At 43.5% G+C, this 16295-nt stretch overlaps 1 protein-coding gene and 1 long non-coding RNA gene across 4 annotated transcripts in view; both read right to left on the bottom strand.

Moving 5' to 3' along the window:
* Window positions 1-16295, bottom strand: part of SUCO (SUN domain containing ossification factor) — a 100258-nt gene that overhangs the window by 71193 nt on the left and 12770 nt on the right. The window lies entirely within an intron of this gene.
* LOC146026394 (uncharacterized) lies at window positions 1350-10846 on the bottom strand. The gene is made up of 2 exons (XR_014454443.1): window positions 10770-10846; window positions 1350-1494 (listed from the first exon to the last, which is right to left on the bottom strand). It is a non-coding gene; the product is annotated as an uncharacterized LOC146026394 (long non-coding RNA).

Below are 16295 nucleotides of genomic sequence, written 5' to 3'. Positions count from 1 at the left end.
TTAGCTGCACGCTAAAAGGGTTTCCACCTCACCTCTAATAGTGAGGTGGAACATTTTAACATTGGCCCTAAACAGTAATTCTCACAGAAAAGCATTCTGGTTTGCAGTGGGATGCCAAAAAACCTAACACTGGCCCCGTCTCTGCCTAATGGGGGTAGGGGAGGGGGGTTAATTAGGTGGCATAGAGAAACTAGTTCCCCCACCTCTGCATTGACCACTTTAAGCCCTGGGCTTAAACCATCTAAGGGAATGGTGAGAGCACCCAAACTGCAGTTTTAGCACCAAAACAAAAGGCTTTGGGCCACATTCAATGAGAAAAATTTGCCGTGCATGGCGAGAGATTTTTTTTCTCTCGCCATGAAATCGCCCTGTTCCGGAGGTCTAGCTGCCACTCCTGCTCCCACTATTCAATGTGGTTACCACTCGCTGCGAGTCTTAACCCCTGCAGTGGACGAGCGTCCGCGGCAGGGAGCCGGGGGACGGTGGCAGCCAGGGAGATTAAAGTCTCCCTGGCTGCCCCAGAACATATGTGGAGGGGAGGAGGGCTCCCCGGGAGCCAGGCAGCACAAGCTGCCCCACCCTATAGCCAGCGGGGGACCCAGTATTCACTGCACCCAATCGTGCATATGTAATGATCGGGTGCAGTGAATATCTGAATATCTAATGAGCGGCTCGAGAGCTCCGGCCCCCTGCTGGCTGCTCTGTGTAAAAAAAATATATATATTTTTTTTAAAAATTAAATATATATTCATGTGCTATAAGCACATGAATAAAAATAACATGCCCCTTCACAGAAAAAAAAATCCAGATTTTTTGACACCAAAATGAAAAAAAAAACCTTTTAGTTTAAAAGTTCACATTCCAGTTCTCCATGAAAAGATGGAGAATTGCTACACAGAGAGACACGGCGAAAATCACTTAAAAAGACGGCGAAAATATCACATTGAATAGGGTGGTTCACTTTTGGAGAGCAAAATGCTCCTTCTAACGCGAAAATAGCACAAACTCGCCATAAAACACGGCAAATTTTTCTCATTGAATATGGCCCTTTGACACAAGTCTTCACGCATCTCAGGAGGCTGCAAGAAGTGAGGTTTCCCCCTCGGCTAAATAGAGCAACAATTCAGCTGCTGTTTTGTGCTTTCTAGTGGTAGCCACAGGGGAAAGCAACTGAGTTGCCAGAAAAGTCTGGAGGTAATTTTGTACAATATTTGTAATAATTTTGTGCATAAAATAAAGTTTTTGTACACTGAACCGTCAGAAGCAAAAGGTGTCTATCACAGACTTGGCGAGACCTGGAAAACCTCATCTGTTTGGGACCCTATGCGTTAAAACAAGTCAGCCATAAAAAGGGTCTCATTTTGTTTTATTAAATAAAGCAAGTCACATTGTTCATTCACTGTACGCATGTGTTCATTTGCTGATTTTGTGCATTCAAATCACTGCTAATTTCTCCATATCTGCTGCATTTCAAGTGTATTATTTGACTTCAATCTTAAAAAAAAATAATAATAAAAAACACTTTCAGAGTTGACATAATAATGATGGTTCTGTACAGATCATGTCATCCATTCTACAAACACATTTCTTTTAAGCAAGAGAACTCCTTAAAAGGATCATTTAAAAGTATTTGTATGCAACTGTAAAGCTGGGTACACATATGTACAATCGTCGGGCCGTTCTTCCGATCTGCGGACGAACGGCCGTTCGATTGTATATATGTGTACGCTGTCCCGATCCCTTCGTTGCGATCGATAAACGGCCAAAAACGCTTTTGGCCGTCCACGGTCGGTCGGTCGCAGGTTCTTTGCTGCTTAATATTCTTCCGACAGGACGGCTCCATATCGAAAGAAAAGTGACATGTGTACGCACGTTCGATCGATATGCAGCCCGTTCCTGCGATCATTCCTCCCAAACGCAGCACGCCCATGTGGGTGTTGACTAGCTGCGTCATCCCTCCATCAGCGCAGCAAGTAAACAACAGGAAGTCTTCTCCCCCGTACTTTCCGCCCCATGCTGTTAAAGAATATTCGTTGTGTGTGCATTCGTTTTGAAATAAATAATCGTTGTGTGTGCATTCCTGAAGTTATAGAAGATAGATAGATAGATAGATAGATAGATAGATAGATATGTGATGTTCATTGTTCTGCATAAACACTTAACATTTATTAAGAAATACTGACAAAAATTACTGTGAACACATTGTTTATTTGGGTGGTCGGACCTGAACAGAGTATCACATACAGGTGCTTGCGTGAAGGTGTAGCAGGAACGGACACCCACCCACCCAAAAAACATAAAACCACATTTGAACATGGTGGTGTATGTAGTGGGAAGCGGTCCCACGGCAGCAACGCATCACATGGGAACATCCCGGCCTGCTCACATGTGATGCATTGCTGCCGTGGGACTGCTTGCCATGACATAAGTGCCACGTGTGAAGGTTTAGCAGGAAAGCCCACCCACCCAAAAAACATGAAAACACATTTGAACATGGTGGTGTATGTAGTGGCAAGCGGTCCCACGGCAGCAACGCATCACATGGGAACATCCCGGCCTGCTCACATGTGATGCATTGCTGCCGTGGGACTGCTTGCCATGACATAAGTGCCACGTGTGAAGGTTTAGCAGGAAAGCCCACCCACCCAAAAAACATGAAAACACATTTGAACATGGTGGTGTATGTAGTGGCAAGCGGTCCCACGGCAGCAACGCATCACATGGGAACATCCCGGCCTGCTCACATGTGATGCATTGCTGCCGTGGGACTGCTTGCCATGACATAAGTGCCACGTGTGAAGGTTTAGCAGGAAAGCCCACCCACCCAAAAAACATGAAAACACATTTGAACATGGTGGTGTATGTAGTGGCAAGCGGTCCCACGGCAGCAACGCATCACATGGGAACATCCCGGCCTGCTCACATGTGATGCATTGCTGCCGTGGGACTGCTTGCCATGACATGCACCATTTTAAGGTGCATGCTGCTGGCCTCCAAATAAACAAGAAGGAGAACCAAGTAAAATAAAGTACACAAACTATTTTTTGACTTTATAATGCAAACCGTTATAAATTTTTTCGTATAAAGAGTGTACTACTGCTACGCCTTTTTGGATTTTTGTAATTTTTTGGGCTACGGTATGGACTTTCCCGCTTAGTTCTTGTAGACATTTATGGACTTGTGTCATGTTTTCTTGCATTGTGCTTTCGTCGCTGGACGTGTCAGGTGATGGTGTGTTCTTCTCCCCCTCTGCACTGACATCTGAAATCTCGATGATATCTATAATAAGTACAGATAAAGAAATGTTTACCTTTCCACAAATGATACGTCACTATCCCATAAAGATGATTTGCAGTATACACTCACCATCTACACTGCTGGTGATCGCAATCACTTGGTGGCCCTCTGTGGTCCCTTCCATCGGCTGCGCAGCCTGGATATCATCTATAGTGACAAGGTAAAGTGACATATTACTACCCCTTGTTGTGTGTATAAAACATGTGTTGTTCTGTTGGTGTGCTGGTACAAAACCTTACCTGTTGTACTCTCCTTCTTTATTTTTAGGTTGGAGGCCCTGTCTCTGCCTTCCTCATGCCTTCTCCTGGATTGGATTTCCTCTGAGTAAATAAAAACAAGCAACATGTCAGCAAAACACTCAAAATGTAATGGATCATGACAGTATATTAATAAAGCCACCTAGGGCATTGGACTCACTTCTTTTAATAATTCCACGAATTTTCTTCAGCTTGGCCTGCTCCTTGTGCTTCAGGTCCGACCACTGTTTTTGGAGCTGGTATTTGGACCTTCTTTTCCCAAACTTCTCCTTTATCTCCTTGCATACACGCTGCATAATAATTTCTTTTCTGTAATTTGTCTTGGGGTATGTTTTTCTCGAACAATCGTAGTCCCTTCTATCCAGCATTTTGACCATCAGTTCCACCTCTGCAGATGACATGGCGGATGCGCGCGTCACTTTTTTCTCCTTGTTGTCCTGTCTGTCAGCGATTTCTTTATCTGTGGTTATCACTGATTTGGAAATCAAAGGTTCTGTACTGGCCTCCCCCATATGCGGTGGCGCCAGACCCTCCGACATGGCTCCTCGATGTCCCGTGTCTGTGTGACGCGAAGCACGTGAGTGGGGCGGAGATTCCTGTGCTCATCCAATCACTGTGTTTCAAGCCACGTTCTGCACGAAAGAATATTCCGTCGTTGCTGTTGGATTGATCGGAGCAGCGCAGCGAATTTTCCGGACTGTATCGACATTTATTTCGGTGAGTATTAAAACAAAATGTGTAGTTTTCTATGACAGGGACTTCAATCTGTGGGCCAGGGGTATGCTGGGGCTTGTAGTGACCGTGTATCCTATGTTCCACAGACTTTCAACTCCTGTACTATAGCTACAGTATATCTAGTGGCCCACAGACTGAACACCTGTACATTAAATGGTTTATGGTGTGCTTTTTGTATCAAGAAAATAATATGCCTTTTTATTTTATTTTTTGGCACAGAAATTCAACCATGGCAGAAAAAAATGTCGAATTTATGAAGGATTTCATTGAGGCCTACAGGGATCAGAATTGTTTATGGAACACCAAATCCAGAGACCATTCGAATAGGCAGAAGAGGCTATCTGCTCTGGAGGAGCTGGTGAGGGTGAGCCAGACATACTACCCCATAGCAAATGTGGAGTGGGTCCGGACTCGCATTGCTAATATGAGGACCGTATTTAAAAAGGAATTAAATAAGGTTGAGTCCTCAAAGCGGTCTGGGGCAGGGGCAGACCAAGTGTATGTGCCCAGGCTGTGGTACTATGACCTGCTGGCCTTCACGGTGGACCAGGAGCTGCCCAGGGATTCGGTCGGCAACACTTCAAGGAACCAGCCTGCACCCTCCACCTCCGCGTGCACCCAAGAGGTTTCAGATGACACCATTTGCGGCACAGTAAGTAGACGGATTTTTTTTGAAAAATTTTTTGCACACAAGATAAATATAACAGCAAGTACAGAATAAAAATTGTGAACATGTAAAATTAAAAGGGGGGGGTATCGCCCCCTGCAACTGACCTCTCTGTTGGGCACAACAGAGAGGTCAGTTGCAGGGGGCGATACCCCACCCTTTTGGTTCTACATCGTCAATTTGACCTTCTCTGTGGCCCTAATTCTGGTTCTTCTCAATGGTGGAGCTATACTCTTATCCGCCTGGGAAGACAGTGATCAATATTCAGACATCGCAAGTGCATTTCCCACATTTTTTGTATTTGGAAGTTTTGGTTGCCATTGGTAATCCCTGGTATCTACACTGTTGTAGTCTTTCTGGCGCGGATTATTGTAATATTTTTTTGTGGTGTAAAATTAACGAAATAATATCATTCTGCCAATCCACAGCGCCAACACCAATAAAATACTGCATGTATTCATACCTGGTTAATTTAGCACGCATAGATGCATTTCTGGTGTTTAAATTAGTATTTGTTATGTCTGGTATCTAAATAATTAGTTTCCAGAGATGCCAATCATAACGCCTCTTCAACTAGCTCACTTTCATCCATGGCAGCAACATGGTGGTGTGTGGGCTGCGTTCTTCTGCGTAGATATAAAAATATATGGAAGTCTTAAAAATCTATAGTGATACATCATCTTGTTTTGTTACAGCCATCGCTATTTGAGGAGGAGTCTTCGGCATCGCTGGAGGTGGCATCACAGCTGCCTTCACCGACCCTCTGCTCCACCCCCACACCAACCGCCACGACCAGCGGTGAACCTCCATCAAGCGCTCAAAGTGCAGCAGAAGCACCATCAAGAAGAGGGCGCAAAAGGCCGAGGCAGACTCCAGATGCTGCGGACGTGGCAACCACCAAGATCCTGGAGTCTGCCAACAGATTGATGAGCATGGATGAGGATGATGCGGACCGGGTGGGGAGCGTATTAGCGGACAATTTGCGAAAGTTGGACCCGGCTACAAGGGTGGAGGTAGAGCGCATATTTTATGAGACGCTGTACCGGGCCCGTGTGGGGACTCTGACCCGGCACACACGTCTCACCGATGAGACCCCTCTGCCTAGGGTTGAATTTCAACCCATCAGCCCAGCTCCTATACCCCAACAAGCTGTATTTCACCCGGTGCAATATCCCCAGTATCACCATTTACAGCCACCAACTGGGCAAAGGCAGCACCAACCGGCAACGGCGGCTAATACGCTCCCACCAGGTCCACCTGGTGGCCCCTTCCAAACTCCATCTCCCTCCCAACCACCGATGGATACAGGGGATTATGGGGTGGGCCAAGTTTACCACCAGATGTAAATATTTTATATAGTTGATTTAATTGCATTTTTGTTTTAATAATATAGTTTAAATATTTTTATGTTTAAGTATTTCTTTATTATTTATTTCCTTGTTATTTATGTTATATTTTTTATAAGTTTATAAGTTAATAATTTATACAAAAATTAAAAATTCTGTAATCTAGTTGGTGTCCGTGTGAAAATATCATTTACCATGCAGGGTGACTATAGGGCACAGATATACATATGGGGTACATGCATGTTGTTTCAATATTTACCTTCATGTATTGCTCCTGGAGACTGTACAAAAGTACCAGGAGAAATTGGCATAGAAATAGGTGTGGTGGAGCAACTACTTGCTAGTACATAAACACCAGTACTGGGTACAGTCTGCACTCCAGGTGCCGTGGCATTGTGCCCTCCAGGAATGCCTGGCACCTGAGTACTACCACTCACTTGCCGTGATTCGGCCTCCACCTCCCCCTCCTTGCTGCAATAAGACGCAGAGGACAACTTGTGCGGAACTGTGAGTATACAAATTTTATTGGCAAAATATTGATTAGTACACACCAAAAAACAATATATTTACAATGACAAAAACGTACATTTTTAAGCAATCATGTCATTCTGCCACTCCACAGCCCCAACACCATTGAAATAATCCAAGTACTCGTCTCTTGACAACTTTGCTTGCGTTGATGCATTTCTGGTGTTTAAATTATTTGCCAAAGCTGTCAGACCAATAGGCTCGTCAACAACTTGGCTGTCGTCCACTGTAGCCCCCAGTTGTTGTGTGCACCGCTTTTCTGCGCATGTAGTTGTGCAGCACACAGCAGGCCTGCACCACTTTGTCAATCTTATCTAGGCGCAGATTGATGGCACTGTGAAAAATTCTGAATTTATTACTCAGAATCCCAAACGCATTTTCAACCACTCGCCTGGCACGTGACAGGCGATAGTTAAAAATGCGCCGTTCCCTGTTCAGTGCCCTTTGTGGGTAGGGTTTAAGGACATTAGGGTGCAATGCAAAGGCCTCATCCGCCACAAAAACAAAGTTCAAACCGTGCTCATTTTCAGTCCGCTCTGGCAGATTCAGTAGATTTTTTTTCAGTTGGTCGTGGAAAAAGGTATACTCCAGGGCTCCTCCATCTGAAACTCTACCATTTTTCCCAATGTCCACAAATACAAACTCGTATCGAGCATTAGCGATGGCCATTAGAACAATGCTGAAGAACCCCTTATAGTTATAATAAAAAGAGCCACTCTTTGCAGGGGGCATGATTCTGACGTGTTTGCCATCGATAGCTCCACCACAATTAGGGAAATTCCAAAGATCACGGAAATCACGTGCAATATTTTGCCACTCCTCCTTGGTCGATGGAAACTGCAATATAAAAGTATATGCGTATTATTAATCTGTTGGGTTGATTTTAGACACATCAGCCCTCCCCCATTGCAGCCTCAAAGCTATTACCCGCCTTATCAAAATGACCCCCCACCCACTGGTGTAAAAGATTACATTAACAGGCATTGTAATGATATACATATAGGGTACAGGTATGTGCACAGCTATACATATGGGGGACATGTATGTAATTTCTATATTTACCTTCATGTATTTCTCCTGTAGAACTTGGACGATGGCATCACAGGTGTCTGGTATTATCAACCCCAGCGCTTGAGATGATATTGCGGTTGTGAATCTCAGGTCGGCAAGGGTCCTGCCTGTTGCCAGATAACGCAGCGTTGCCACCAGTCTCTGCTCTGCAGAAATAGGCCTCCTGAAATAGGTGTCCTCTCTCTCTATTAAAGGGGTAACCAGTGTCAGCAGCTCCATGAAGGTAGCGTCATCCATACGGAGATAATTCCTGAAATCATCAGGATTGTTCTCCCGTATCTCCTGTAGCAATGGCATGTGGGAGAAGGTGTCTCTCCTCAGAAGCCAGTCTCTGGTCCAGCAGCTCCGATTCTTGGTCCTTTTTCTTTTTTTAATAGCCCGCAATCTGATGGCCATAGCAGCCAAAATGCACGCACGAGCCTTCCTTCTCCTCAAGCTCATGATTAAAAAGGCCCAAATGCACCGATAGACGAACGTACGTACGTATATCCAGTACAGCTAGCAATGGATATGAATAGTCACGGCTCTATTCACTGTACTACACGAACGATTCTTTGTTCCGTGATCACGCCTCGTTTTGCTATGCTCTTTTAATCCAGCCCATTATGATAATGTTGTGTACATTTTTATCGTTCGAATAGCCAGAACGGGAGAGTGTGTACGGTGGTACAATCTTTTTCTTGCGATTGTTTGGACGGGAGTACATCGGACGTCGCCAGTAAAATTGTACATATGTGTACGCGCAGATCGGTCGTATGTTTCGGACGGCCGAACGTGTATACGGTCGATCGAACGGTCGCAAGAAAAATGAAATTGTACATATGTGTACCCAGCTTAACTTGCTATCTACATGTCCAGTATTAGAAAGTCACAGCTACAAAGTGTCCAATGAGTGTATGATGTATAGATTGTCAAACTATTTTAAGTGTCTCTACACCTCAGCAGGGTTGTGTTATCTAATGAAGCTGATGGGCTGAACTGTAGTATCTGTAGAGATTGTGTTACACAAAAAAAAAAATAATAATAATAATAATGAAAAACGGCGACTACCGTAAAAAATATATATAATAGGCTTAGTGTTAAAAAATTAGGTACTCTTTACCTAGCACGGCGCCCACGATTTTGATCGTGGGCATTGCAGGTAAAAAAATCGCGGGCATTGAATGCACTAAAAATCGGGTGCGACGCGACCGATGCGATGCCTGCGATTTCCCATAGGGAACCATGTTAAATGTCTCAATTGACCCGATTTTCCTGTTCAATGCCTCAATTGACCCGATTTTTCCATAGGAAACAATGTTAAATGGCCCACAGAGGCCAAATAGCCACCCTGAAGTATGAAATGGCCCCCACAATTGTTAATGCCACCCCACGATCAACGTCAACCCGAAGCGTGGCGAGCGCAGCGAGCCCGCGAGGGGCGGCGGTACGCGTCCTACGACCTTTTCATACCCCCACTATCCACGTCGGCGTGGAGTTGAGAATAGAATAGTGTGGCAAGCGCAGCGAGCCCGAAGCGTGGCGAGCCCCGTGAGGGGACACGGATACCTTCACAGGTAAACGCGTCCCTTCGCGGGCTTCACAGGTATCCGCGTCCGCTCGCCACGCTTCGGGCTCGCCACACTATTCTATTCTCAACTCCACGCCGACGTGGATAGTGGGGGTATGAAAAGGTCGTAGGACACATAACGCTGCGCTCGCCACGCTTCGGGTTGACGTTGATCGTGGGGTGGCATTAACAATTGTGGGGGCCATTTCACACTTCAGGGTGCCTATTTGGCCTCTGTGGGCCATTTAACATTGTTTCCTATGGAAAAATCGGGTCAATTGAGGCATTGAACAGGAAAATCGGGTCAATTGAGACATTTAACATTGTTCCCTATAGGAAATCGCGGGCATCGCGTCGCACCCGATTTTTTAGTGCATTCAATGCCCGCGATGGGCGCCGTGCTAAGTAAAGAGTACCAAAAATTAATACATTTATTTTACAGGTGAATAAAACAATCAATAAAAATAGGGGTGGGGATACCTCACAAATATATCAAAATAGGAGAAATTTCATAAACAATGAAGTGCTGAAAGATGACAAAATTTTTTATATATGCTAAAATGTATGCACCATTAAAACGGATAAAAATATATTAAGAGACAGTAGATATTTCATGAACAAGATAAGATGCAAAGTATGATCAAAGTAAAAGAATTGAGTGGAATCGCTTAACTTTAGTGCAGAGAATAAAAGGTTCAGAAGCTGCCCGACATGTTTCGTCACTAAAGGACTATAGGACTATATATTTCAGAGCCCTAGAGATTCAACTATGTTCAGGCAAAGCTAGTTTGAGAAAGACATTAGAAGCAGGTCTATCTGATCGTATTTATATTCACAGTAAAGGCCAATACACACTGGGAGACTTTGAGCTGAAAGTCACTCAAAACAGCAGGTTTGAGCGGCTTTCAGCTCAAAGCCGCCCAGTGTGTATGGCCCGGTGGTGAGCGCTGCTGCGCGATCCCGCAACATTGCCGGGAAAGCCATTCATCTGCTGGTTATACCAGATGAGTGGCTTTCGGGACGGCTTTGCATAGCGCTATGCTATGCGACACCCCCCCCCCCCCCCCGTCGGGCAGGGGGAAAGCCACTTCGTGTGTAAGCGGCTTTCCCCGAAGCGATTAACGCAATCATCGCAGTCCATACACACTGGCAATAGTCGCCCAGTGTGTATGGACCTTTAATCAATAGCATAACAAACAATCCCTACAGAAAACATTTCATTTTTAAAAAGTGGACCAACACTTTCTACACAAAGGATAAGCTGTGCATAGCACTTCTTAAGGTACAGTGTACTAAATTAGTTAATCAATGTACACTACCAGAAAGAGAAATTCCATTCCAGAAAAGCATTCGAGTCAAATCAATTCCTTTTATCATCAAAGTATGTGACGGTAAATCTTAACCTGTAACATAAATCAGATAGCAAACAAAAAGAAGTCACTTTTTAACATGGCAGGTTATTGATCTGTGCAGTATCACACTCAGATCACGTATTTCCAGTCAGACCAGACTGAAATTATGGAACTAGTGCACCTCAACATTTTCACATGTATGAATAGATTACTTAGGAGTTCCCATTACCATTTTGTTTATTCTATGTTTAGCTTAGCATACCTACAATATAGTTAGAAACAAACAAGTTAACTCTGATTGGACCTAATACCCTTTTCACACCAAGAAGCAAATTACAGGGTTACGGTCAAAACACTATACCAAATGCAGCCCAGGGTGCACCCAAATGCTCAATTTCACCAGATTACCTTTTTAGCAAAAGTAATACCTGGCAAAGAAGATCAATAGACTCTAGAAGGTCAGGAATCCTAATGCTGGGAACGCACCGAGTGATATATTATAGGCCATTTAAGCAAACAGACTATATTGCAGGACTGTTGGCTGGTGTGTACACCCAATACGTCTGTATGCAACGCCACACAAAGACATAATGCATTCTATGTGGATGCAATATAACAGATAACCAATGTCTAGGTCGACAGTCACTAGGTCAACAGCGACTAGGGTGACACCTTGAGGGTATCCGCACAACTACCTTGACACATCCTTATCTGTAACGCCCGCTTGGGTGGTGCAATAGCCACTTGAGAAGAAGGACACTAAAGTGTGTACCCAGCTGAAGTGTAGCCTCTTATGTCATCATTATTTACTACTAAAGAGCCAAGGTTGAACGCAAACATATTTGAATGTGCAGTCTACCTCAATTATAATCAGCAAAATGGTAGCATGCTCAAGGCCAGAGTTGGGCACAATGGAGTCCCCTATGAAGTATTGTGGGGGCACACTGGTGCACCTGATTTAGTGAAGAACAAGGGTTTAATTATGCAAAATAAGAATATTAAAATATCGATGGACAGACCATATGCATCTTAGGGGTAATTTTTGGCTCAAAAAAGTACTTGTATTGAATATACACAAATAATGGACCTTATCCTGGTTCACTTGCAAAGGCAAATTCCTTCTCAAATGGACAAAACCATGTGCACTGCAGGGGGGGGGGGGGGGGGGGGACAGATATAATATGTGCAGAGGGGATTAGAGTTATTTTGTTTCTGTGCAGGAAAATACTGACTGCTTTATTTTTACACTGCAATATAGATCTCACTTTGAAGTAAAACCCCACCCAAATCTAATCTCTCTCTGCACAAGTTACATCTGCCCCCCCTCCCCCTGCAGTGCACATGGTTCTGTCCATCTGAGAAGGAGTTTGCCTTTGCGGGTGAACCAGAATAACCCCCAATGTGTATCTGAACAGTTGCACTTCAGCAGACATTTCACCCAACATAAAAAGCCAGACAGCAGTGACCTATTTAAGTTCCATGGCCTCTCATTCATAAAACTTCAGCTATATAAATCAGATAAATTTGAGCAGTGTTTAGTAGGGAAACTTAAATGCTTCATTTACAGAAAGGTGCCATTAAAAGTAGTCCGAGGATAGACTGTCAATGCATCATGTACATTTTATTTTTTAATCTTCACATTTTTCAGCTCTCCCTACCACTGGTAGAGACATATTGTCAGAGCAGAAGCATGAACTTTATTGTGTGCTTGATGGACCATTAGCTGCACTAGTAGTAAATTGCCTCTGATATTGTATTTCCAAGTGCACACAATCCTTAGGTGACGGTGTATGGAGTTGTAACTGTTATAACGCAGTATGTGTGAAATACACCATTTGGCAGATTACTTACTATTCGGTAGAATATGTAGAGCAAAGGAGCTCACACTTTCATTTCATCCACTCCTCACAGTGGATAGAAATCAAAATGGAAGTTTTGGATGTGCCGTGGCCATGCAAAAGAGATTAAGGCCGCAGACCCCTGGGTAAATAATGAAGAAGATGCCATGGAAGGCCTGGGAGTGTTGATGGCTGCATAAAAAAAGCTAATAAACTGCCCCCCCCCCCCCCCCCTTTTCCTGGTGATGATGCTGTATAATCAAATATTAAAACATTCAGTGTCCTGTTTTTATTGTAAGATCTCTATGGGTACCAGCAGCTTGTTCTCCAAGTACCAGCATGTGGGGGAGGCATGCTGGGACCTGTGGTCCTCCTATAAAATAGAATATTATTTAATTTCATTAATGTAATATCAATCGTTTTTTATTGGGGGGGGGGGGGGGGGTAGTGAGAGAGAGGCACCAAAAACTTCTAGTGACACCTCTGCTAATTATACAGGAATACATTTTTCCCTAGGGTAATTATAGACCCAGGAAGTGGTAGCGGTACATAGATTATACCTTGAGCTGTGTATCACTATATAGACTGCTGCAGCAGTGAGGGGAAAAAACCCACAAACACAGATCTGCATTAAATCTCTCCTCCGCTTGCCACTATGGTTTTGTAGACATCTTCATTTAATGTAGCTCACACAGTGCTGGGCGGTCGCCCACTGCCAGGATTAAGACATCGGACATGCAGGTGTTATTTTAAAGGGTTTAACCCACATTCTCAAAGCCTATTAAATTGGCATTGACAATGAAGGTCCATAACACAAAAGTGAATTGAGCTGTACACACACGTTTTGGTACTTGTTACCTAGCACGGCCACACCGATGTTGATCGGGTCAGTCGCATTGATCATGCAACCAAATCGCATGCGATGCGACCGACGCGATGGTCCCGATTTTTACATTGATTGAAATTTAAATAGGGTCCCTGGGACCCTATTTTACATTGGATTCAATGTAAAAGTCTCCCCAGACCCCAATTTTAACCCCCTCAACGGCACCCCATGATTGACGCCAACCCGAAGCGTGGCGAGCACGCGAGGGGCGGCGGTACGCGTCCTCCGACCTTTTCATACCCCTACTATCCACGTCGGCGTGGAGTTGAGAATATAAAGTGTGGCGAGCGCAGCGAGCCACCGAGCCGGAAGCGTATACGCGTCCGCTCGCCACGCTTCGGGCTCGCCACACTTTATATTCTCAACTCCACACCGACGTGGATAGTGGGGGTATGAAAAGGTCGGAGGACGCGTACCGCCGCCCCTACTATCCATATTGGCCCATTTCCCATTTTTTTACCGATTACAATGTTACAAATATTTTAACATTGAACCCTATGGGAAAATCTGGTGCATCGCGTCGGTCGCGTCGCGTGCCATGTTAATGCACCCGAACGACGCGATGGACCAGATTTTGCCTTTGCCAGCAAAATGGACCTGATTTTAAAAGGAAATCGGGTCCATCGGGGGTAATTGTGTACCTTAAGTTAAGGTACACGATTACCCCCGATGGTGGCCGTGCTAGGAAACAAGTACCCACGTTTTTCAATAGACATTAAACTGCATCCATACCAACCAGTTCTTGCTTTTTTCAGAAGCATTCCAGCTCCGTAAAACACAATTATCAAATGTGTTCCAAACTCTCACTTAAAACGAGAACTTCAAGTTACAACTTCGTACCCATCAGATGGATTTAGGGCTCGTTATATCAGTTTCCCACATAGTGTAAAAACAATAAACATGAAGATTGTTTTACTTGGCAGGACAAGCATAAACGAGCGGTTCCTTATCACACCATATAGGTGAATGTTTGATGGTTCCAATCATCATTTTCTCAGCATTAATGCAAAAAGCTTTCATCATCCTGGCAGCTTTCCAGAGACTAGTGCCCAGTAACCGCATTAAATGGTAAGACTGATGAGCTCAGCACAATTACACTTTACAGAGGTCTATGCAAACAACATTAATCCTTAAATCTCACTGGAAATATATTGCTCTCACCAGTGCTCTTTGTATTGGAATTTTATTTCTTGTGCAGCAAAGAATAGCTTTACGTTAATGTGCTGTGACAGGTTTGCTATCTGTAGAACAGAGGCACAATGAAACTCTTCTCAGAGTGTAGCCACTGTGTCTCTTGGTGATAACCAAGGATTAAGGTTCACAGAGCAGATTTTAGCACCGGCCTGTAAAAACAGATCTGAAATATATAGGAACACTTATGTGGACTATTGCTAACAGATCATATTCAGGTTGTTAATTATACATTACCAGAGCAGGGCTGACCATGAGCAAAAATGGAGGTGTCTCCCTAAAACAGTAGTTGCTTTCAGGGGGAGGGAAGGGTTTAATTTATTTGACTACCCAATGGAAGCTATTGAATAGTTTGCCATGCTGGTTTGCAGTCTACTGAGGTAGTGAGCAGAAACTTACAGGTCTTTGGTTTAACCCCTCTATGCAACTTGAACATAACAGCGTGATTACTAATGCAGTCATGTCTGATCTGCAAAACAAATTAAATAACTTTACTTTAGAGCACCCAAATCTTAAACTCAAACTGAAATATATATATATATATATATATATATATATATATATATATATATATATATATATATATATATATATATATATATATATATATATATATATATATATATATATACATATACACACACACACACACACACACACACACACATATATACATACATACATACATACATACATACACACACACAAAAGATTGACACTCACCTTTCCTAGTTTTGGGGTGCCCTATGGCTTGTGACCACATTGTTTAAACAGACAATGTCACACGCCTACAATGTCTGTTTAAACAATGTGGTCACATTATTGTGGTCACATTCTCTCATGCACCCGGTTTTAACCTATAGTGCATAGCTTATGTTAACCATTTCCCTAGTGACAGGTGTGTTGGTAACTGCTCACCTACAAAAGCACAGTCTGCTGTAAGCTTTAGAACAGATAGCATGCCTGGAATCAAACATTGATGTGATAGCTATGTGTATTGTAGCCATTTTGAGCAATAGTATTAGGTCCTGCAGAAAAGTGGGGTCCCTTGAAGAGGGCTGCAGGCTTAAAGGCATTGATCAATTCATGAACTAAATCTCCACTATTTATAAATATCTGTTAAATTAGTGTGTTCAGAGCCCTTACAATGTCTGTTAAACAATGTGGTCACAAGCCATAGGGCACCCCAAAACTAGGAAAGGTGAGTGCCGATGTTTAGTGTAATTATATATATTTATTTTTTAAGACACCTTTGCACAAATGTTTTAAATTATGGTGAGTGAATAACATAGGCTGGGTCCATGCTGCATTCCAGGTACAGATGACATTTATAACGAACCGTGGGAGCGCACTTGGTTAACGATCCCTATACACTAGATAATATGCACGAAAATATTGTTAACATGCATTCCGTTTAATATATTAGTCGAATGTGTAAGCACCTTTAGGGTTAAAAGGCAGTTAATCCTAAAAGATTTGCTAATGCATGCAAGAGAAGACATAACACCCAGTGTGCTAGATCATGGAAACAATTTGCTCGTAATGTAGGCTCTAAATACCACATACCAAATGCTCCTA

This window comes from Crinia signifera, chromosome 8 (assembly GCF_055691185.1).
Source record: "Crinia signifera chromosome 8, ASM5569118v1, whole genome shotgun sequence".
Taxonomy (NCBI): domain Eukaryota; kingdom Metazoa; phylum Chordata; class Amphibia; order Anura; family Myobatrachidae; genus Crinia; species Crinia signifera.
Note: the sequence above shows the minus strand (reverse complement) of the source record. Positions and strands in the feature narration are given on the sequence as shown.